Genomic DNA, 21,999 nt, shown 5'->3' with positions numbered 1-21,999 from the left:
TCTGGGTAACAGAACCTGGTCCGAGCCCAACAAGTCACCCCATCTTGGATTCCCCTAGGTCTCTAGTTTTAAAAAATGCACAGTGTTGGTAGGTTTCCCTAGGTGACGGCTGAGCTACAGGCCAAAATCCACAGGTAGGCACTGTTTTCTTTCAAAAAATGGGATGTGTCCACGTTGCGCTTTGGGGCATTTCCTGTCGCGGGCGCTAGGCCTACCCACACAAGTGAGGTATCATTTCTATCGGGAGACTTGGGGGAACGCTGGGTGGAAGGAAATTTGTGGCTCCTCTCAGATTGCAGAACTTTCTGCCACAGAAATGTGAGGAACATGTGTTTTTTTAGCCAAATTTTGAGGTTTGCAAAGGATTCTGGGTAACAGAACCTGGTCCGAGCCCAACAAGTCACCCCATCTTGGATTCCCCTAGGTCTCTAGTTTTAAAAAATGCACAGTGTTGGTAGGTTTCCCTAGGTGACGGCTGAGCTACAGGCCAAAATCCACAGGTAGGCACTGTTTTCTTTCAAAAAATGGGATGTGTCCACGTTGCGCTTTGGGGCATTTCCTGTCGCGGGCGCTAGGCCTACCCACACAAGTGAGGTATCATTTCTATCGGGAGACTTGGGGGAACGCTGGGTGGAAGGAAATTTGTGGCTCCTCTCAGATTCCAGAACTTTCTGCCACAGAAATGTGAGGAACATGTGTTTTTTTAGCCAAATTTTGAGGTTTGCAAAGGATTCTGGGTAACAGAACCTGGTCCGAGCCCAACAAGTCACCCCATCTTGGATTCCCCTAGGTCTCTAGTTTTAAAAAATGCACAGTGTTGGTAGGTTTCCCTAGGTGACGGCTGAGCTACAGGCCAAAATCCACAGGTAGGCACTGTTTTCTTTCAAAAAATGGGATGTGTCCACGTTGCGCTTTGGGGCATTTCCTGTCGCGGGCGCTAGGCCTACCCACACAAGTGAGGTATCATTTCTATCGGGAGACTTGGGGGAACGCTGGGTGGAAGGAAATTTGTGGCTCCTCTCAGATTCCAGAACTTTCTGCCACACAAATGTGAGGAACATGTGTTTTTGTAGCCAAATTTTGAGGTTTGCAAAGGATTCTGGGTAACAGAACCTCGTCCGAGCCCCGCAAGTCACCCCTCCTTGGATTCCCCTAGGTCTCTAGTTTTCAGAAATGCACAGGTATGGTAGGTTTCCCTAGGTGCCGGCTGAGCTAGAGGCCAAAATCTACAGGTAGGCACTTCGCAAAAAACACCTCCTGTTTTCTTTCAAAAATTTGGATGTGTCCACGTTGCGCTTTGGGGCGTTTCCTGTCGCGGGCTCTAGGCCTACCCACACAAGTGAGGTATCATTTTTATCGGGAGACTTGGGGGAACGCTGGGTGGAAGGAAATTTGTGGCTCCTCTCAGATTGCAGAACTTTCTGCCACAGAAATGTGAGGAACATGTGTTTTTTTAGCCAAATTTTGAGGTTTGCAAAGGATTCTGGGTAACAGAACCTAGTCCGAGCCCCGCAAGTCACCCCTCCTTGGATTCCCCTAGGTCTCTAGTTTTCAGAAATGCACAGGTTCGGTAGGTTTCCCTAGGTGCCGGCTGAGCTAGAGGCCAAAATCTACAGGTAGGCACTTCGCAAAAAACATCTCTGTTTTCTTTCAGAAATTTGGATGTGTCCAGGTTGCGCTTTGGGGCGTTTCCTGTCGCGGGCGCTAGGCCTACCCACACAAGTGAGGTATCATTTTTATCGGGAGACTTGGGGGAACGCTGGGTGGAAGGAAATTTGTGGCTCCTCTCAGATTCCAGAACTTTCTGCCACAGAAATGTGAGGAAAATTTGTTTTTTTAGCCACATTTTGAAGGTTTGCAAAGGATTCTGGGTAACAGAACCTGGTCCGAGCCCCGCAAGTCACCCCTCCTTCGATTCCCCTAGGTCTCTAGTTTTCAGAAATGCACAGGTTTGGTAGGTTTCCCTAGGTGCCGGCTGAGCTAGAGGCCAAAATCTACAGGTAGGCACTTCGCAAAAAACACCTCCTGTTTTCTTTCAAAAATTTGGATGTGTCCACGTTGCGCTTTGGGGCGTTTCCTGTCGCGGGCGCTAGGCCTACCCACACAAGTGAGGTATCATTTTTATCGGGAGACTTGGGGGAACGCTGGGTGGAAGGAAATTTGTGGCTCCTCTCAGATTCCAGAACTTCCTGCCACAGAAATGTGAGGAACATGTGTTTTTTTTAGCCTATCTTTGAGGTTTGCAAAGGATTCTGGGTAACAGAACCTGGTCCGAGCCCCGCAAGTCACCCCTCCTTCGATTCCCCTAGGACTCTAGTTTTCAGAAATGCACAGGTTTGGTAGGTTTCCCTAGGTGCCGGCTGAGCTAGAGGCCAAAATCTACAGGTAGGCACTTCGCAAAAAACACCTCTGTTTTCTTTCAAAAATTTGGATGTGTCCACGTTGCGCTTTGGGGCGTTTCCTGTGGCGGGCGCTAGGCCTACCCACACAAGTGAGGTATCATTTTTATCGGGAGACTTGGGGGAACGCTGGGTGGAAGGAAATTTGTGGCTCCTCTCAGATTCCAGTACTTTCTGCCACAGAAATGTGAGGAAAATGTTTTTTTTTAGCCACATTTTGAGGTTTGCAAAGGATTCTGGGTAACAGAACCTGGTCCGAGCCCCGCAAGTCACCCCTCCTTCGATTCCCCTAGGTCTCTAGTTTTCAGAAATGCACAGGTTTGGTAGGTTTCCCTAGGTGCCGGCTGAGCTAGAGGCCAAAATCTACAGGTAGGCACTTCGCAAAAAACACCTCCTGTTTTCTTTCAAAAATTTGGATGTGTCCACGTTGCGCTTTGGGGCGTTTCCTGTCGCGGGCGCTAGGCCTACCCACACAAGTGAGGTATCATTTTTATCGGGAGACTTGGGGGAACGCTGGGTGGAAGGAAATTTGTGGCTCCTCTCAGATTCCAGAACTTCCTGCCACAGAAATGTGAGGAACATGTGTTTTTTTTAGCCTCTCTTTGAGGTTTGCAAAGGATTCTGGGTAACAGAACCTGGTCCGAGCCCCGCCATTCACCCCTCCTTCGATTCCCCTAGGTCTCTAGTTTTCAGAAATGCACAGGTTTGGTAGGTTTCCCTAGGTGCCGGCTGAGCTAGAGGCCAAAATCTACAGGTAGGCACTTCGCAAAAAACATCTCTGTTTTCTTTCAGAAATTTGGATGTGTCCAGGTTGCGCTTTGGGGCGTTTCCTGTCGCGGGCGCTAGGCCTACCCACACAAGTGAGGTATCATTTTTATCGGGAGACTTGGGGGAACGCTGGGTGGAAGGAAATTTGTGGCTCCTCTCAGATTCCAGAACTTTCTGCCACAGAAATGTGAGGAAAATTTGTTTTTTTAGCCACATTTTGAAGGTTTGCAAAGGATTCTGGGTAACAGAACCTGGTCCGAGCCCCGCAAGTCACCCCTCCTTCGATTCCCCTAGGTCTCTAGTTTTCAGAAATGCACAGGTTTGGTAGGTTTCCCTAGGTGCCGGCTGAGCTAGAGGCCAAAATCTACAGGTAGGCACTTCGCAAAAAACACCTCCTGTTTTCTTTCAAAAATTTGGATGTGTCCACGTTGCGCTTTGGGGCGTTTCCTGTCGCGGGCGCTAGGCCTACCCACACAAGTGAGGTATCATTTTTATCGGGAGACTTGGGGGAACGCTGGGTGGAAGGAAATTTGTGGCTCCTCTCAGATTCCAGAACTTCCTGCCACAGAAATGTGAGGAACATGTGTTTTTTTTAGCCTATCTTTGAGGTTTGCAAAGGATTCTGGGTAACAGAACCTGGTCCGAGCCCCGCAAGTCACCCCTCCTTCGATTCCCCTAGGTCTCTAGTTTTCAGAAATGCACAGGTTTTGTAGGTTTCCCTAGGTGCCGGCTGAGCTAGAGGCCAAAATCTACAGGTAGGCACTTCGCAAAAAACACCTCCTGTTTCTTTCAAAAATTTGGATGTGTCCACGTTGCGCTTTGGGGCGTTTCCTGTCGCGGGCTCTAGGCCTACCCACACAAGTGAGGTATCATTTTTATCGGGAGACTTGGGGGAACGCTGGGTGGAAGGAAATTTGTGGCTCCTCTCAGATTGCAGAACTTTCTGCCACAGAAATGTGAGGAACATGTGTTTTTTTAGCCAAATTTTGAGGTTTGCAAAGGATTCTGGGTAACAGAACCTGGTCCGAGCCCAACAAGTCACCCCATCTTGGATTCCCCTAGGTCTCTAGTTTTAAAAAATGCACAGTGTTGGTAGGTTTCCCTAGGTGACGGCTGAGCTACAGGCCAAAATCCACAGGTAGGCACTGTTTTCTTTCAAAAAATGGGATGTGTCCACGTTGCGCTTTGGGGCATTTCCTGTCGCGGGCGCTAGGCCTACCCACACAAGTGAGGTATCATTTTTATCGGGAGACTTGGGGGAACGCTGGGTGGAAGGAAATTTGTGGCTCCTCTCAGATTCCAGAACTTTCTGCCACAGAAATGTGAGGAAAATTTGTTTTTTTAGCCACATTTTGAAGGTTTGCAAAGGATTCTGGGTAACAGAACCTGGTCCGAGCCCCGCAAGTCACCCCTCCTTCGATTCCCCTAGGTCTCTAGTTTTCAGAAATGCACAGGTTTGGTAGGTTTCCCTAGGTGCCGGCTGAGCTAGAGGCCAAAATCTACAGGTAGGCACTTCGCAAAAAACACCTCCTGTTTTCTTTCAAAAATTTGGATGTGTCCACGTTGCGCTTTGGGGCGTTTCCTGTCGCGGGCGCTAGGCCTACCCACACAAGTGAGGTATCATTTTTATCGGGAGACTTGGGGGAACGCTGGGTGGAAGGAAATTTGTGGCTCCTCTCAGATTCCAGAACTTCCTGCCACAGAAATGTGAGGAACATGTGTTTTTTTTAGCCTATCTTTGAGGTTTGCAAAGGATTCTGGGTAACAGAACCTGGTCCGAGCCCCGCAAGTCACCCCTCCTTCGATTCCCCTAGGACTCTAGTTTTCAGAAATGCACAGGTTTGGTAGGTTTCCCTAGGTGCCGGCTGAGCTAGAGGCCAAAATCTACAGGTAGGCACTTCGCAAAAAACACCTCTGTTTTCTTTCAAAAATTTGGATGTGTCCACGTTGCGCTTTGGGGCGTTTCCTGTGGCGGGCGCTAGGCCTACCCACACAAGTGAGGTATCATTTTTATCGGGAGACTTGGGGGAACGCTGGGTGGAAGGAAATTTGTGGCTCCTCTCAGATTCCAGTACTTTCTGCCACAGAAATGTGAGGAAAATGTTTTTTTTTAGCCACATTTTGAGGTTTGCAAAGGATTCTGGGTAACAGAACCTGGTCCGAGCCCCGCAAGTCACCCCTCCTTCGATTCCCCTAGGTCTCTAGTTTTCAGAAATGCACAGGTTTGGTAGGTTTCCCTAGGTGCCGGCTGAGCTAGAGGCCAAAATCTACAGGTAGGCACTTCGCAAAAAACACCTCCTGTTTTCTTTCAAAAATTTGGATGTGTCCACGTTGCGCTTTGGGGCGTTTCCTGTCGCGGGCGCTAGGCCTACCCACACAAGTGAGGTATCATTTTTATCGGGAGACTTGGGGGAACGCTGGGTGGAAGGAAATTTGTGGCTCCTCTCAGATTCCAGAACTTCCTGCCACAGAAATGTGAGGAACATGTGTTTTTTTTAGCCTCTCTTTGAGGTTTGCAAAGGATTCTGGGTAACAGAACCTGGTCCGAGCCCCGCAAGTCACCCCTCCTTCGATTCCCCTAGGTCTCTAGTTTTCAGAAATGCACAGGTTTGGTAGGTTTCCCTAGGTGCCGGCTGAGCTAGAGGCCAAAATCTACAGGTAGGCACTTCGCAAAAAACATCTCTGTTTTCTTTCAGAAATTTGGATGTGTCCAGGTTGCGCTTTGGGGCGTTTCCTGTCGCGGGCGCTAGGCCTACCCACACAAGTGAGGTATCATTTTTATCGGGAGACTTGGGGGAACGCTGGGTGGAAGGAAATTTGTGGCTCCTCTCAGATTCCAGAACTTTCTGCCACAGAAATGTGAGGAAAATTTGTTTTTTTAGCCACATTTTGAAGGTTTGCAAAGGATTCTGGGTAACAGAACCTGGTCCGAGCCCCGCAAGTCACCCCTCCTTCGATTCCCCTAGGTCTCTAGTTTTCAGAAATGCACAGGTTTGGTAGGTTTCCCTAGGTGCCGGCTGAGCTAGAGGCCAAAATCTACAGGTAGGCACTTCGCAAAAAACACCTCCTGTTTTCTTTCAAAAATGTGGATGTGTCCACGTTGCGCTTTGGGGCGTTTCCTGTCGCGGGCGCTAGGCCTACCCACACAAGTGAGGTATCATTTTTATCGGGAGACTTGGGGGAACGCTGGGTGGAAGGAAATTTGTGGCTCCTCTCAGATTCCAGAACTTCCTGCCACAGAAATGTGAGGAACATGTGTTTTTTTTAGCCTATCTTTGAGGTTTGCAAAGGATTCTGGGTAACAGAACCTGGTCCGAGCCCCGCAAGTCACCCCTCCTTCGATTCCCCTAGGACTCTAGTTTTCAGAAATGCACAGGTTTGGTAGGTTTCCCTAGGTGCCGGCTGAGCTAGAGGCCAAAATCTACAGGTAGGCACTTCGCAAAAAACACCTCTGTTTTCTTTCAAAAATTTGGATGTGTCCACGTTGCGCTTTGGGGCGTTTCCTGTGGCGGGCGCTAGGCCTACCCACACAAGTGAGGTATCATTTTTATCGGGAGACTTGGGGGAACGCTGGGTGGAAGGAAATTTGTGGCTCCTCTCAGATTCCAGTACTTTCTGCCACAGAAATGTGAGGAAAATGTTTTTTTTTAGCCACATTTTGAGGTTTGCAAAGGATTCTGGGTAACAGAACCTGGTCCGAGCCCCGCAAGTCACCCCTCCTTCGATTCCCCTAGGTCTCTAGTTTTCAGAAATGCACAGGTTTGGTAGGTTTCCCTAGGTGCCGGCTGAGCTAGAGGCCAAAATCTACAGGTAGGCACTTCGCAAAAAACACCTCCTGTTTTCTTTCAAAAATTTGGATGTGTCCACGTTGCGCTTTGGGGCGTTTCCTGTCGCGGGCGCTAGGCCTACCCACACAAGTGAGGTATCATTTTTATCGGGAGACTTGGGGGAACGCTGGGTGGAAGGAAATTTGTGGCTCCTCTCAGATTCCAGAACTTCCTGCCACAGAAATGTGAGGAACATGTGTTTTTTTTAGCCTCTCTTTGAGGTTTGCAAAGGATTCTGGGTAACAGAACCTGGTCCGAGCCCCGCAAGTCACCCCTCCTTCGATTCCCCTAGGTCTCTAGTTTTCAGAAATGCACAGGTTTGGTAGGTTTCCCTAGGTGCCGGCTGAGCTAGAGGCCAAAATCTACAGGTAGGCACTTCGCAAAAAACATCTCTGTTTTCTTTCAGAAATTTGGATGTGTCCAGGTTGCGCTTTGGGGCGTTTCCTGTCGCGGGCGCTAGGCCTACCCACACAAGTGAGGTATCATTTTTATCGGGAGACTTGGGGGAACGCTGGGTGGAAGGAAATTTGTGGCTCCTCTCAGATTCCAGAACTTTCTGCCACAGAAATGTGAGGAAAATTTGTTTTTTTAGCCACATTTTGAAGGTTTGCAAAGGATTCTGGGTAACAGAACCTGGTCCGAGCCCCGCAAGTCACCCCTCCTTCGATTCCCCTAGGTCTCTAGTTTTCAGAAATGCACAGGTTTGGTAGGTTTCCCTAGGTGCCGGCTGAGCTAGAGGCCAAAATCTACAGGTAGGCACTTCGCAAAAAACACCTCCTGTTTTCTTTCAAAAATTTGGATGTGTCCACGTTGCGCTTTGGGGCGTTTCCTGTCGCGGGCGCTAGGCCTACCCACACAAGTGAGGTATCATTTTTATCGGGAGACTTGGGGGAACGCTGGGTGGAAGGAAATTTGTGGCTCCTCTCAGATTCCAGAACTTCCTGCCACAGAAATGTGAGGAACATGTGTTTTTTTTAGCCTATCTTTGAGGTTTGCAAAGGATTCTGGGTAACAGAACCTGGTCCGAGCCCCGCAAGTCACCCCTCCTTCGATTCCCCTAGGTCTCTAGTTTTCAGAAATGCACAGGTTTTGTAGGTTTCCCTAGGTGCCGGCTGAGCTAGAGGCCAAAATCTACAGGTAGGCACTTCGCAAAAAACACCTCCTGTTTCTTTCAAAAATTTGGATGTGTCCACGTTGCGCTTTGGGGCGTTTCCTGTCGCGGGCTCTAGGCCTACCCACACAAGTGAGGTATCATTTTTATCGGGAGACTTGGGGGAACACTGGGTGGAAGGAAATTTGTGGCTCCTCTCAGATTGCAGAACTTTCTGCCACAGAAATGTGAGGAACATGTGTTTTTTTAGCCAAATTTTGAGGTTTGCAAAGGATTCTGGGTAACAGAACCTGGTCCGAGCCCAACAAGTCACCCCATCTTGGATTCCCCTAGGTCTCTAGTTTTAAAAAATGCACAGTGTTGGTAGGTTTCCCTAGGTGACGGCTGAGCTACAGGCCAAAATCCACAGGTAGGCACTGTTTTCTTTCAAAAAATGGGATGTGTCCACGTTGCGCTTTGGGGCATTTCCTGTCGCGGGCGCTAGGCCTACCCACACAAGTGAGGTATCATTTCTATCGGGAGACTTGGGGGAACGCTGGGTGGAAGGAAATTTGTGGCTCCTCTCAGATTCCAGAACTTTCTGCCACACAAATGTGAGGAACATGTGTTTTTGTAGCCAAATTTTGAGGTTTGCAAAGGATTCTGGGTAACAGAACCTCGTCCGAGCCCCACAAGTCACCCCTCCTTGGATTCCCCTAGGTCTCTAGTTTTCAGAAATGCACAGGTATGGTAGGTTTCCCTAGGTGCCGGCTGAGCTAGAGGCCAAAATCTACAGGTAGGCACTTCGCAAAAAACACCTCCTGTTTTCTTTCAAAAATTTGGATGTGTCCACGTTGCGCTTTGGGGCGTTTCCTGTCGAGGGCTCTAGGCCTACCCACACAAGTGAGGTATCATTTTTATCGGGAGACTTGGGGGAACGCTGGGTGGAAGGAAATTTGTGGCTCCTCTCAGATTGCAGAACTTTCTGCCACAGAAATGTGAGGAACATGTGTTTTTTTAGCCAAATTTTGAGGTTTGCAAAGGATTCTGGGTAACAGAACCTAGTCCGAGCCCCGCAAGTCACCCCTCCTTGGATTCCCTAGGTCTCTAGTTTTCAGAAATGCACAGGTTCGGTAGGTTTCCCTAGGTGCCGGCTGAGCTAGAGGCCAAAATCTACAGGTAGGCACTTCGCAAAAAACATCTCTGTTTTCTTTCAGAAATTTGGATGTGTCCAGGTTGCGCTTTGGGGCATTTCCTGTCGCGGGCGCTAGGCCTACCCACACAAGTGAGGTATCATTTTTATCGGGAGACTTGGGGGAACGCTGGGTGGAAGGAAATTTGTGGCTCCTCTCAGATTCCAGAACTTCCTGCCACAGAAATGTGAGGAACATGTGTTTTTTTTAGCCTATCTTTGAGGTTTGCAAAGGATTCTGGGTAACAGAACCTGGTCCGAGCCCCGCAAGTCACCCCTCCTTCGATTCCCCTAGGTCTCTAGTTTTCAGAAATGCACAGGTTTGGTAGGTTTCCCTAGGTGCCGGCTGAGCTAGAGGCCAAAATCTACAGGTAGGCACTTCGCAAAAAACACCTTTGTTTTCTTTCAAAAATTTGGATGTGTCCACGTTGTGCTTTGGGGCGTTTCCTGTCGCGGGCGCTAGGCCTGCCCACACAAGTGAGGTATCATTTTTATCGGGAGACTTGGGGGAATGCTGGGTGGAAGGAAATCTGTGGCTCCTCTCAGATTGCAGCACTTTCTGCCATAGAAATGTGAGGAACATGTGTTTTTATTATCCAAATTTTGAGGTTTGCAAAGGATTCTGGGTAACTGAACCTGGTCCGAGCCCAGCAAGTCACCCCTCCTTGGATTCCCCTAGGTCTCTAGTTTTCAGAAATGCACAGGTTTGGTAGGTTTCCCTAGGTGCAGGCTGAGCTAGAGGCCAAAATTTACAGGTAGGCACTTCGCAAAAAACACCTCTGTTTTCTTTCAAAAATTTGGATGTGTCCACGTTGTGCTTTGGGGCGTTTCCTGTCGCGGGCGCTAGGCCTACCCACACAAGTGAGGTATCATTTTTATCGGGAGACTTGGGGGAACGCTGGGTGGAAGGAAATTTGTGGCTCCTCTCAGATTCCAGAACTTTCTGCCACAGAAATGTGAGGAAAATGTGTTTTTTTAGCCACATTTTGAGGTTTGCAAAGGATTCTGGGTAACAGAACCTGGTCCGAGCCCCGCAAGTCACCCCTCCTTCGATTCCCCTAGGTCTCTAGTTTTCAGAAATGCACAGGTTTGGTAGGTTTCCCTAGGTGCCGGCTGAGCTAGAGGCCAAAATCTACAGGTAGGCACTTCGCAAAAAAGCACCTCTTGTTTTCTTTCAAAAATTTGGATGTGTCCACGTTGCTCTTTGGGGCATTTCCTGTGGCGGGCGCTAGGCCTACCCACACAAGTGAGGTATCATTTTTATCGGGAGACTTGGGGGAACGCTGGGTGGAAGGAAATTTGTGGCTCCTCTCAGATTCCAGTACTTTCTGCCACAGAAATGTGAGGAAAATGTTTTTTTTTAGCCACATTTTGAGGTTTGCAAAGGATTCTGGGTGACAGAACCTGGTCCGAGCCCAACAAGTCACCCCATCTTGGATTCCCCTAGGTCTCTAGTTTTAAAAAATGCACAGTGTTGGTAGGTTTCCCTAGGTGACGGCTGAGCTACAGGCCAAAATCCACAGGTAGGTACTGTTTTCTTTCAAAAAATGGGATGTGTCCACGTTGCGCTTTGGGGCATTTCCTGTCGCGGGCGCTAGGCCTACCCACACAAGTGAGGTATCATTTCTATCGGGAGACTTGGGGGAACGCTGGGTGGAAGGAAATTTGTGGCTCCTCTCAGATTCCAGAACTTTCTGCCACACAAATGTGAGGAACATGTGTTTTTGTAGCCAAATTTTGAGGTTTGCAAAGGATTCTGGGTAACAGAACCTCGTCCGAGCCCCGCAAGTCACCCCTCCTTGGATTCCCCTAGGTCTCTAGTTTTCAGAAATGCACAGGTATGGTAGGTTTCCCTAGGTGCCGGCTGAGCTAGAGGCCAAAATCTACAGGTAGGCACTTCGCAAAAAACACCTCCTGTTTCTTTCAAAAATTTGGATGTGTCCACGTTGCGCTTTGGGGCGTTTCCTGTCGCAGGCTCTAGGCCTACCCACACAAGTGAGGTATCATTTTTATCGGGAGACTTGGGGGAACGCTGGGTGGAAGGAAATTTGTGGCTCCTCTCAGATTGCAGAACTTTCTGCCACAGAAATGTGAGGAACATGTGTTTTTTTAGCCAAATTTTGAGGTTTGCAAAGGATTCTGGGTAACAGAACCTGGTCCGAGCCCAACAAGTCACCCCATCTTGGATTCCCCTAGGTCTCTAGTTTTAAAAAATGCACAGTGTTGGTAGGTTTCCCTAGGTGACGGCTGAGCTACAGGCCAAAATCCACAGGTAGGCACTGTTTTCTTTCAAAAAATGGGATGTGTCCACGTTGCGCTTTGGGGCATTTCCTGTCGCGGGCGCTAGGCCTACCCACACAAGTGAGGTATCATTTCTATCGGGAGACTTGGGGGAACGCTGGGTGGAAGGAAATTTGTGGCTCCTCTCAGATTCCAGAACTTTCTGCCACACAAATGTGAGGAACATGTGTTTTTGTAGCCAAATTTTGAGGTTTGCAAAGGATTCTGGGTAACAGAACCTCGTCCGAGCCCCGCAAGTCACCCCTCCTTGGATTCCCCTAGGTCTCTAGTTTTCAGAAATGCACAGGTATGGTAGGTTTCCCTAGGTGCCGGCTGAGCTAGAGGCCAAAATCTACAGGTAGGCACTTCGCAAAAAACACCTCCTGTTTTCTTTCAAAAATTTGGATGTGTCCACGTTGCGCTTTGGGGCGTTTCCTGTCGCGGGCTCTAGGCCTACCCACACAAGTGAGGTATCATTTTTATCGGGAGACTTGGGGGAACGCTGGGTGGAAGGAAATTTGTGGCTCCTCTCAGATTGCAGAACTTTCTGCCACAGAAATGTGAGGAACATGTGTTTTTTTAGCCAAATTTTGAGGTTTGCAAAGGATTCTGGGTAACAGAACCTAGTCCGAGCCCCGCAAGTCACCCCTCCTTGGATTCCCCTAGGTCTCTAGTTTTCAGAAATGCACAGGTTCGGTAGGTTTCCCTAGGTGCCGGCTGAGCTAGAGGCCAAAATCTACAGGTAGGCACTTCGCAAAAAACATCTCTGTTTTCTTTCAGAAATTTGGATGTGTCCAGGTTGCGCTTTGGGGCGTTTCCTGTCGCGGGCGCTAGGCCTACCCACACAAGTGAGGTATCATTTTTATCGGGAGACTTGGGGGAACGCTGGGTGGAAGGAAATTTGTGGCTCCTCTCAGATTCCAGAACTTTCTGCCACAGAAATGTGAGGAAAATTTGTTTTTTTAGCCACATTTTGAAGGTTTGCAAAGGATTCTGGGTAACAGAACCTGGTCCGAGCCCCGCAAGTCACCCCTCCTTCGATTCCCCTAGGTCTCTAGTTTTCAGAAATGCACAGGTTTGGTAGGTTTCCCTAGGTGCCGGCTGAGCTAGAGGCCAAAATCTACAGGTAGGCACTTCGCAAAAAACACCTCCTGTTTTCTTTCAAAAATTTGGATGTGTCCACGTTGCGCTTTGGGGCGTTTCCTGTCGCGGGCGCTAGGCCTACCCACACAAGTGAGGTATCATTTTTATCGGGAGACTTGGGGGAACGCTGGGTGGAAGGAAATTTGTGGCTCCTCTCAGATTCCAGAACTTCCTGCCACAGAAATGTGAGGAACATGTGTTTTTTTTAGCCTATCTTTGAGGTTTGCAAAGGATTCTGGGTAACAGAACCTGGTCCGAGCCCCGCAAGTCACCCCTCCTTCGATTCCCCTAGGACTCTAGTTTTCAGAAATGCACAGGTTTGGTAGGTTTCCCTAGGTGCCGGCTGAGCTAGAGGCCAAAATCTACAGGTAGGCACTTCGCAAAAAACACCTCTGTTTTCTTTCAAAAATTTGGATGTGTCCACGTTGCGCTTTGGGGCGTTTCCTGTGGCGGGCCCTAGGCCTACCCACACAAGTGAGGTATCATTTTTATCGGGAGACTTGGGGGAACGCTGGGTGGAAGGAAATTTGTGGCTCCTCTCAGATTCCAGTACTTTCTGCCACAGAAATGTGAGGAAAATGTTTTTTTTTAGCCACATTTTGAGGTTTGCAAAGGATTCTGGGTAACAGAACCTGGTCCGAGCCCCGCAAGTCACCCCTCCTTCGATTCCCCTAGGTCTCTAGTTTTCAGAAATGCACAGGTTTGGTAGGTTTCCCTAGGTGCCGGCTGAGCTAGAGGCCAAAATCTACAGGTAGGCACTTCGCAAAAAACACCTCCTGTTTTCTTTCAAAAATTTGGATGTGTCCACGTTGCGCTTTGGGGCGTTTCCTGTCGCGGGCGCTAGGCCTACCCACACAAGTGAGGTATCATTTTTATCGGGAGACTTGGGGGAACGCTGGGTGGAAGGAAATTTGTGGCTCCTCTCAGATTCCAGAACTTCCTGCCACAGAAATGTGAGGAACATGTGTTTTTTTTAGCCTCTCTTTGAGGTTTGCAAAGGATTCTGGGTAACAGAACCTGGTCCGAGCCCCGCAAGTCACCCCTCCTTCGATTCCCCTAGGTCTCTAGTTTTCAGAAATGCACAGGTTTGGTAGGTTTCCCTAGGTGCCGGCTGAGCTAGAGGCCAAAATCTACAGGTAGGCACTTCGCAAAAAACATCTCTGTTTTCTTTCAGAAATTTGGATGTGTCCAGGTTGCGCTTTGGGGCGTTTCCTGTCGCGGGCGCTAGGCCTACCCACACAAGTGAGGTATCATTTTTATCGGGAGACTTGGGGGAACGCTGGGTGGAAGGAAATTTGTGGCTCCTCTCAGATTCCAGAACTTTCTGCCACAGAAATGTGAGGAAAATTTGTTTTTTTAGCCACATTTTGAAGGTTTGCAAAGGATTCTGGGTAACAGAACCTGGTCCGAGCCCCGCAAGTCACCCCTCCTTCGATTCCCCTAGGTCTCTAGTTTTCAGAAATGCACAGGTTTGGTAGGTTTCCCTAGGTGCCGGCTGAGCTAGAGGCCAAAATCTACAGGTAGGCACTTCGCAAAAAACATCTCTGTTTTCTTTCAAAAATTTGGATGTGTCCACGTTGCGCTTTGGGGCGTTTCCTGTCGCGGGCGCTAGGCCTACCCACACAAGTGAGGTATCATTTTTATCGGGAGACTTGGGGGAACGCTGGGTGGAAGGAAATTTGTGGCTCCTCTCAGATTCCAGAACTTCCTGCCACAGAAATGTGAGGAACATGTGTTTTTTTTAGCCTATCTTTGAGGTTTGCAAAGGATTCTGGGTAACAGAACCTGGTCCGAGCCCCGCAAGTCACCCCTCCTTCGATTCCCCTAGGACTCTAGTTTTCAGAAATGCACAGGTTTGGTAGGTTTCCCTAGGTGCCGGCTGAGCTAGAGGCCAAAATCTACAGGTAGGCACTTCGCAAAAAACACCTCTGTTTTCTTTCAAAAATTTGGATATGTCCAAGTTGTGCTTTGGGGCGTTTCCTGTCGCGGGCGCTAGGCCTGCCCACACAAGTGAGGTATAATTTTTATCGGGAGACTTGGGGGAATGCTGGGTGGAAGGAAATGTGTGGCTCCTCTCAGATTGCAGAACTTTCTGCCACAGAAATGTGAGGAACATGTGTTTTTTTTATCCAAATTTTGAGGTTTGCAAAGGATTCTGGGTAACAGAACCTGGTCCGAGCCCAGCAAGTCACCCCTCCTTGGATTCCCCTAGGTCTCTAGTTTTCAGAAATGCACAGGTTTGGTAGGTTTTCCTAGGTGCCGGCTGAGCTAGAGGCCAAAATCTACAGGTAGGCACTTCGCAAAAAACACCTCCTGTTTTCTTTCAAAAATTTGGATGTGTCCACGTTGCGCTTTGGGGCGTTTCCTGTGGCGGGCGCTAGGCCTACCCACACAAGTGAGGTATCATTTTTATCGGGAGACTTGGGGGAACGCTGGGTGGAAGGAAATTTGTGGCTCCTCTCAGATTCCAGTACTTTCTGCCACAGAAATGTGAGGAAAATGTTTTTTTTTAGCCACATTTTGAGGTTTGCAAAGGATTCTGGGTAACAGAACCTGGTCCGAGCCCCGCAAGTCACCCCTCCTTCGATTCCCCTAGGTCTCTAGTTTTCAGAAATGCACAGGTTTGGTAGGTTTCCCTAGGTGCCGGCTGAGCTAGAGGCCAAAATCTACAGGTAGGCACTTCGCAAAAAACACCTCCTGTTTTCTTTCAAAAATTTGGATGTGTCCACGTTGCGCTTTGGGGCGTTTCCTGTCGCGGGCGCTAGGCCTACCCACACAAGTGAGGTATCATTTTTATCGGGAGACTTGGGGGAACGCTGGGTGGAAGGAAATTTGTGGCTCCTCTCAGATTCCAGAACTTCCTGCCACAGAAATGTGAGGAACATGTGTTTTTTTTAGCCTATCTTTGAGGTTTGCAAAGGATTCTGGGTAACAGAACCTGGTCCGAGCCCCGCAAGTCACCCCTCCTTCGATTCCCCTAGGACTCTAGTTTTCAGAAATGCACAGGTTTGGTAGGTTTCCCTAGGTGCCGGCTGAGCTAGAGGCCAAAATCTACAATTAGGCACTTTGCAAAAAACACCTCTGTTTTCTTTCAAAAATTTGGATGTGTCCAAGTTGTGCTTTGGGGCGTTTCCTGTCGCGGGCGCTAGGCCTGCCCACACAAGTGAGGTATAATTTTTATCGGGAGACTTGGGGGAATGCTGGGTGGGAGGAAATGTGTGGCTCCTCTCAGATTGCAGAACTTTCTGCCACAGAAATGTGAGGAACATGTGTTTTTTTAATCCAAATTTTGAGGTTTGCAAAGGATTCTGGGTAACAGAACCTGGTCCGAGCCCAGCAAGTCACCCCTCCTTGGATTCCCCTAGGTCTCTAGTTTTAAAAAATGCACAGTGTTGGTAGGTTTCCCTAGGTGACGGCTGAGCTACAGGCCAAAATCCACAGGTAGGCACTGTTTTCTTTCAAAAAATGGGATGTGTCCACGTTGCGCTTTGGGGCATTTCCTGTCGCGGGCGCTAGGCCTACCCACACAAGTGAGGTATCATTTCTATCGGGAGACTTGGGGGAACGCTGGGTGGAAGGAAATTTGTGGCTCCTCTCAGATTCCAGAACTTTCTGCCACACAAATGTGAGGAACATGTGTTTTTGTAGCCAAATTTTGAGGTTTGCAAAGGATTCTGGGTAACAGAACCTCGTCCGAGCCCCGCAAGTCACCCCTCCTTGGATTCCCCTAGGTCTCTAGTTTTCAGAAATGCACAGGTATGGTAGGTTTCCCTAGGTGCCGGCTGAGCTAGAGGCCAAAATCTACAGGTAGGCACTTCGCAAAAAACACCTCCTGTTTTCTTTCAAAAATTTGGATGTGTCCACGTTGCGCTTTGGGGCGTTTCCTGTCGCGGGCTCTAGGCCTACCCACACAAGTGAGGTATCATTTTTATCGGGAGACTTGGGGGAACGCTGGGTGGAAGGAAATTTGTGGCTCCTCTCAGATTGCAGAACTTTCTGCCACAGAAATGTGAGGAACATGTGTTTTTTTAGCCAAATTTTGAGGTTTGCAAAGGATTCTGGGTAACAGAACCTAGTCCGAGCCCCGCAAGTCACCCCTCCTTGGATTCCCCTAGGTCTCTAGTTTTCAGAAATGCACAGGTTCGGTAGGTTTCCCTAGGTGCCGGCTGAGCTAGAGGCCAAAATCTACAGGTAGGCACTTCGCAAAAAACATCTCTGTTTTCTTTCAGAAATTTGGATGTGTCCAGGTTGCGCTTTGGGGCGTTTCCTGTCGCGGGCGCTAGGCCTACCCACACAAGTGAGGTATCATTTTTATCGGGAGACTTGGGGGAACGCTGGGTGGAAGGAAATTTGTGGCTCCTCTCAGATTCCAGAACTTTCTGCCACAGAAATGTGAGGAAAATTTGTTTTTTTAGCCACATTTTGAAGGTTTGCAAAGGATTCTGGGTAACAGAACCTGGTCCGAGCCCCGCAAGTCACCCCTCCTTCGATTCCCCTAGGTCTCTAGTTTTCAGAAATGCACAGGTTTGGTAGGTTTCCCTAGGTGCCGGCTGAGCTAGAGGCCAAAATCTACAGGTAGGCACTTCGCAAAAAACACCTCCTGTTTTCTTTCAAAAATTTGGATGTGTCCACGTTGCGCTTTGGGGCGTTTCCTGTCGCGGGCGCTAGGCCTACCCACACAAGTGAGGTATCATTTTTATCGGGAGACTTGGGGGAACGCTGGGTGGAAGGAAATTTGTGGCTCCTCTCAGATTCCAGAACTTCCTGCCACAGAAATGTGAGGAACATGTGTTTTTTTTAGCCTATCTTTGAGGTTTGCAAAGGATTCTGGGTAACAGAACCTGGTCCGAGCCCCGCAAGTCACCCCTCCTTCGATTCCCCTAGGTCTCTAGTTTTCAGAAATGCACAGGTTTGGTAGGTTTCCCTAGGTGCCGGCTGAGCTAGAGGCCAAAATCTACAGGTAGGCACTTCGCAAAAAACATCTCTGTTTTCTTTCAGAAATTTGGATGTGTCCAGGTTGCGCTTTGGGGCGTTTCCTGTCGCGGGCGCTAGGCCTACCCACACAAGTGAGGTATCATTTTTATCGGGAGACTTGGGGGAACGCTGGGTGGAAGGAAATTTGTGGCTCCTCTCAGATTCCAGAACTTTCTGCCACAGAAATGTGAGGAAAATTTGTTTTTTTTGCCACATTTTGAAGGTTTGCAAAGGATTCTGGGTAACAGAACCTGGTCCGAGCCCCGCAAGTCACCCCTCCTTCGATTCCCCTAGGTCTCTAGTTTTCAGAAATGCACAGGTTTGGTAGGTTTCCCTAGGTGCCGGCTGAGCTAGAGGCCAAAATCTACAGGTAGGCACTTCGCAAAAAACACCTCCTGTTTTCTTTCAAAAATTTGGATGTGTCCACGTTGCGCTTTGGGGCGTTTCCTGTCGCGGGCGCTAGGCCTACCCACACAAGTGAGGTATCATTTTTATCGGGAGACTTGGGGGAACGCTGGGTGGAAGGAAATTTGTGGCTCCTCTCAGATTCCAGAACTTCCTGCCACAGAAATGTGAGGAACATGTGTTTTTTTTAGCCTATCTTTGAGGTTTGCAAAGGATTCTGGGTAACAGAACCTGGTCCGAGCCCCGCAAGTCACCCCTCCTTCGATTCCCCTAGGACTCTAGTTTTCAGAAATGCACAGGTTTGGTAGGTTTCCCTAGGTGCCGGCTGAGCTAGAGGCCAAAATCTACAGGTAGGCACTTCGCAAAAAACACCTCTGTTTTCTTTCAAAAATTTGGATGTGTCCAAGTTGTGCTTTGGGGCGTTTCCTGTCGCGGGCGCTAGGCCTGCCCACACAAGTGAGGTATAATTTTTATCGGGAGACTTGGGGGAATGCTGGGTGGAAGGAAATGTGTGGCTCCTCTCAGATTGCAGAACTTTCTGCCACAGAAATGTGAGGAACATGTGTTTTTTTTATCCAAATTTTGAGGTTTGCAAAGGATTCTGGGTAACAGAACCTGGTCCGAGCCCAGCAAGTCACCCCTCCTTGGATTCCCCTAGGTCTCTAGTTTTCAGAAATGCACAGGTTTGGTAGGTTTTCCTAGGTGCCGGCTGAGCTAGAGGCCAAAATCTACAGGTAGGCACTTCGCAAAAAACACCTCCTGTTTTCTTTCAAAAATTTGGATGTGTCCACGTTGCGCTTTGGGGCGTTTCCTGTGGCGGGCGCTAGGCCTACCCACACAAGTGAGGTATCATTTTTATCGGGAGACTTGGGGGAACGCTGGGTGGAAGGAAATTTGTGGCTCCTCTCAGATTCCAGTACTTTCTGCCACAGAAATGTGAGGAAAATGTTTTTTTTTAGCCACATTTTGAGGTTTGCAAAGGATTCTGGGTAACAGAACCTGGTCCGAGCCCCGCAAGTCACCCCTCCTTCGATTCCCCTAGGTCTCTAGTTTTCAGAAATGCACAGGTTTGGTAGGTTTCCCTAGGTGCCGGCTGAGCTAGAGGCCAAAATCTACAGGTAGGCACTTCGCAAAAAACACCTCCTGTTTTCTTTCAAAAATTTGGATGTGTCCACGTTGCGCTTTGGGGCGTTTCCTGTCGCGGGCGCTAGGCCTACCCACACAAGTGAGGTATCATTTTTATCGGGAGACTTGGGGGAACGCTGGGTGGAAGGAAATTTGTGGCTCCTCTCAGATTCCAGAACTTCCTGCCACAGAAATGTGAGGAACATGTGTTTTTTTTAGCCTATCTTTGAGGTTTGCAAAGGATTCTGGGTAACAGAACCTGGTCCGAGCCCCGCAAGTCACCCCTCCTTCGATTCCCCTAGGTCTCTAGTTTTCAGAAATGCACAGGTTTGGTAGGTTTCCCTAGGTGCCGGCTGAGCTAGAGGCCAAAATCTACAGGTAGGCACTTCGCAAAAAACACCTCCTGTTTTCTTTCAAAAATTTGGATGTGTCCACGTTGCGCTTTGGGGCGTTTCCTGTCGCGGGCGCTAGGCCTACCCACACAAGTGAGGTATCATTTTTATCGGGAGACTTGGGGGAACGCTGGGTGGAAGGAAATTTGTGGCTCCTCTCAGATTCCAGAACTTCCTGCCACAGAAATGTGAGGAACATGTGTTTTTTTTAGCCTATCTTTGAGGTTTGCAAAGGATTCTGGGTAACAGAACCTGGTCCGAGCCCCGCAAGTCACCCCTCCTTCGATTCCCCTAGGACTCTAGTTTTCAGAAATGCACAGGTTTGGTAGGTTTCCCTAGGTGCCGGCTGAGCTAGAGGCCAAAATCTACAGGTAGGCACTTCGCAAAAAACACCTCTGTTTTCTTTCAAAAATTTGGATGTGTCCAAGTTGTGCTTTGGGGCGTTTCCTGTCGCGGGCGCTAGGCCTGCCCACACAAGTGAGGTATAATTTTTATCGGGAGACTTGGGGGAATGCTGGGTGGGAGGAAATGTGTGGCTCCTCTCAGATTGCAGAACTTTCTGCCACAGAAATGTGAGGAACATGTGTTTTTTTTATCCAAATTTTGAGGTTTGCAAAGGATTCTGGGTAACAGAACCTGGTCCGAGCCCAGCAAGTCACCCCTCCTTGGATTCCCCTAGGTCTCTAGTTTTCAGAAATGCACAGGTTTGGTAGGTTTTCCTAGGTGCCGGCTGAGCTAGAGGCCAAAATCTACAGGTAGGCACTTCGCAAAAAACACCTCCTGTTTTCTTTCAAAAATTTGGATGTGTCCACGTTGCGCTTTGGGGCGTTTCCTGTGGCGGGCGCTAGGCCTACCCACACAAGTGAGGTATCATTTTTATCGGGAGACTTGGGGGAACGCTGGGTGGAAGCAAATTTGTGGCTCCTCTCAGATTCCAGTACTTTCTGCCACAGAAATGTGAGGAAAATGTTTTTTTTTAGCCACATTTTGAGGTTTGCAAAGGATTCTGGGTAACAGAACCTGGTCCGAGCCCCGCAAGTCACCCCTCCTTCGATTCCCCTAGGTCTCTAGTTTGCAGAAATGCACAGGTTTGGTAGGTTTCCCTAGGTGCCGGCTGAGCTAGAGGCCAAAATCTACAGGTAGGCACTTCGCAAAAAACACCTCTGTTTTCTTTCAAAAATTTGGATGTGTCCACGTTGTGCTTTGGGGCGTTTCCTGTCGCGGGCGCTAGGCCTGCCCACACAAGTGAGGTATCATTTTTATCGGGAGACTTGGGGGAATGCTGGGTGGAAGGAAATTTGTGGCTCCTCTCAGATTCCAGAACTTTCTGCCACAGAAATGTGAGGAACATGTGTTTTTTTAGCCAAATTTTGAGGTTTGCAAAGGATTCTAGGTAACAGAACCTGGTCTGAGCCCCGCAAGTCACCCCTCCTTCGATTCCCTTAGGTCTCTAGTTTTCAGAAATGCACAGGTTTGGTAGGTTTTCCTAGGTGCCGGCTGAGCTAGAGGCCAAAATCTACAGGTAGGCACTTCGCAAAAAACACCTCCTGTTTTCTTTCAAAAATTTGGATGTGTCCACGTTGCGCTTTGGGGCGTTTCCTGTCGCGGGCGCTAGGCCTACCCACACAAGTGAGGTATCATTTTTATCGGGAGACTTGGGGGAACGCTGGGTGGAAGGAAATTTGTGGCTCCACTCAGATTCCAGAACTTTCTGCCACAGAAATGTGAGGAACATGTGTTTTTTTAGCCAAATTTTGAGGTTTGCAAAGGATTCTGGGTAACAGAACCTGGTCCGAGCCCAACAAGTCACCCCATCTTGGATTCCCCTAGGTCTCTAGTTTTAAAAAATGCACAGTGTTGGTAGGTTTCCCTAGGTGACGGCTGAGCTACAGGCCAAAATCCACAGGTAGGCACTGTTTTCTTTCAAAAAATGGGATGTGTCCACGTTGCGCTTTGGGGCATTTCCTGTCGCGGGCGCTAGGCCTACCCACACAAGTGAGGTATCATTTCTATCGGGAGACTTGGGGGAACGCTGGGTGGAAGAAAATTTGTGGCTCCTCTCAGATTCCAGAACTTTCTGCCACACAAATGTGAGGAACATGTGTTTTTGTAGCCAAATTTTGAGGTTTGCAAAGGATTCTGGGTAACAGAACCTCGTCCGAGCCCCGCAAGTCACCCCTCCTTGGATTCCCCTAGGTCTCTAGTTTTCAGAAATGCACAGGTATGGTAGGTTTCCCTAGGTGCCGGCTGAGCTAGAGGCCAAAATCTACAGGTAGGCACTTCGCAAAAAACACCTCCTGTTTCTTTCAAAAATTTGGATGTGTCCACGTTGCGCTTTGGGGCGTTTCCTGTCGCGGGCGCTAGGCGTACCCACACAAGTGAGGTATCATTTTTATCGGGAGAC

Source organism: Pleurodeles waltl, chromosome 5 (genome assembly GCF_031143425.1).
Source record: "Pleurodeles waltl isolate 20211129_DDA chromosome 5, aPleWal1.hap1.20221129, whole genome shotgun sequence".
Taxonomy (NCBI): Eukaryota; Metazoa; Chordata; class Amphibia; order Caudata; family Salamandridae; genus Pleurodeles; species Pleurodeles waltl.
This window is presented reverse-complemented; position numbering follows the sequence as displayed.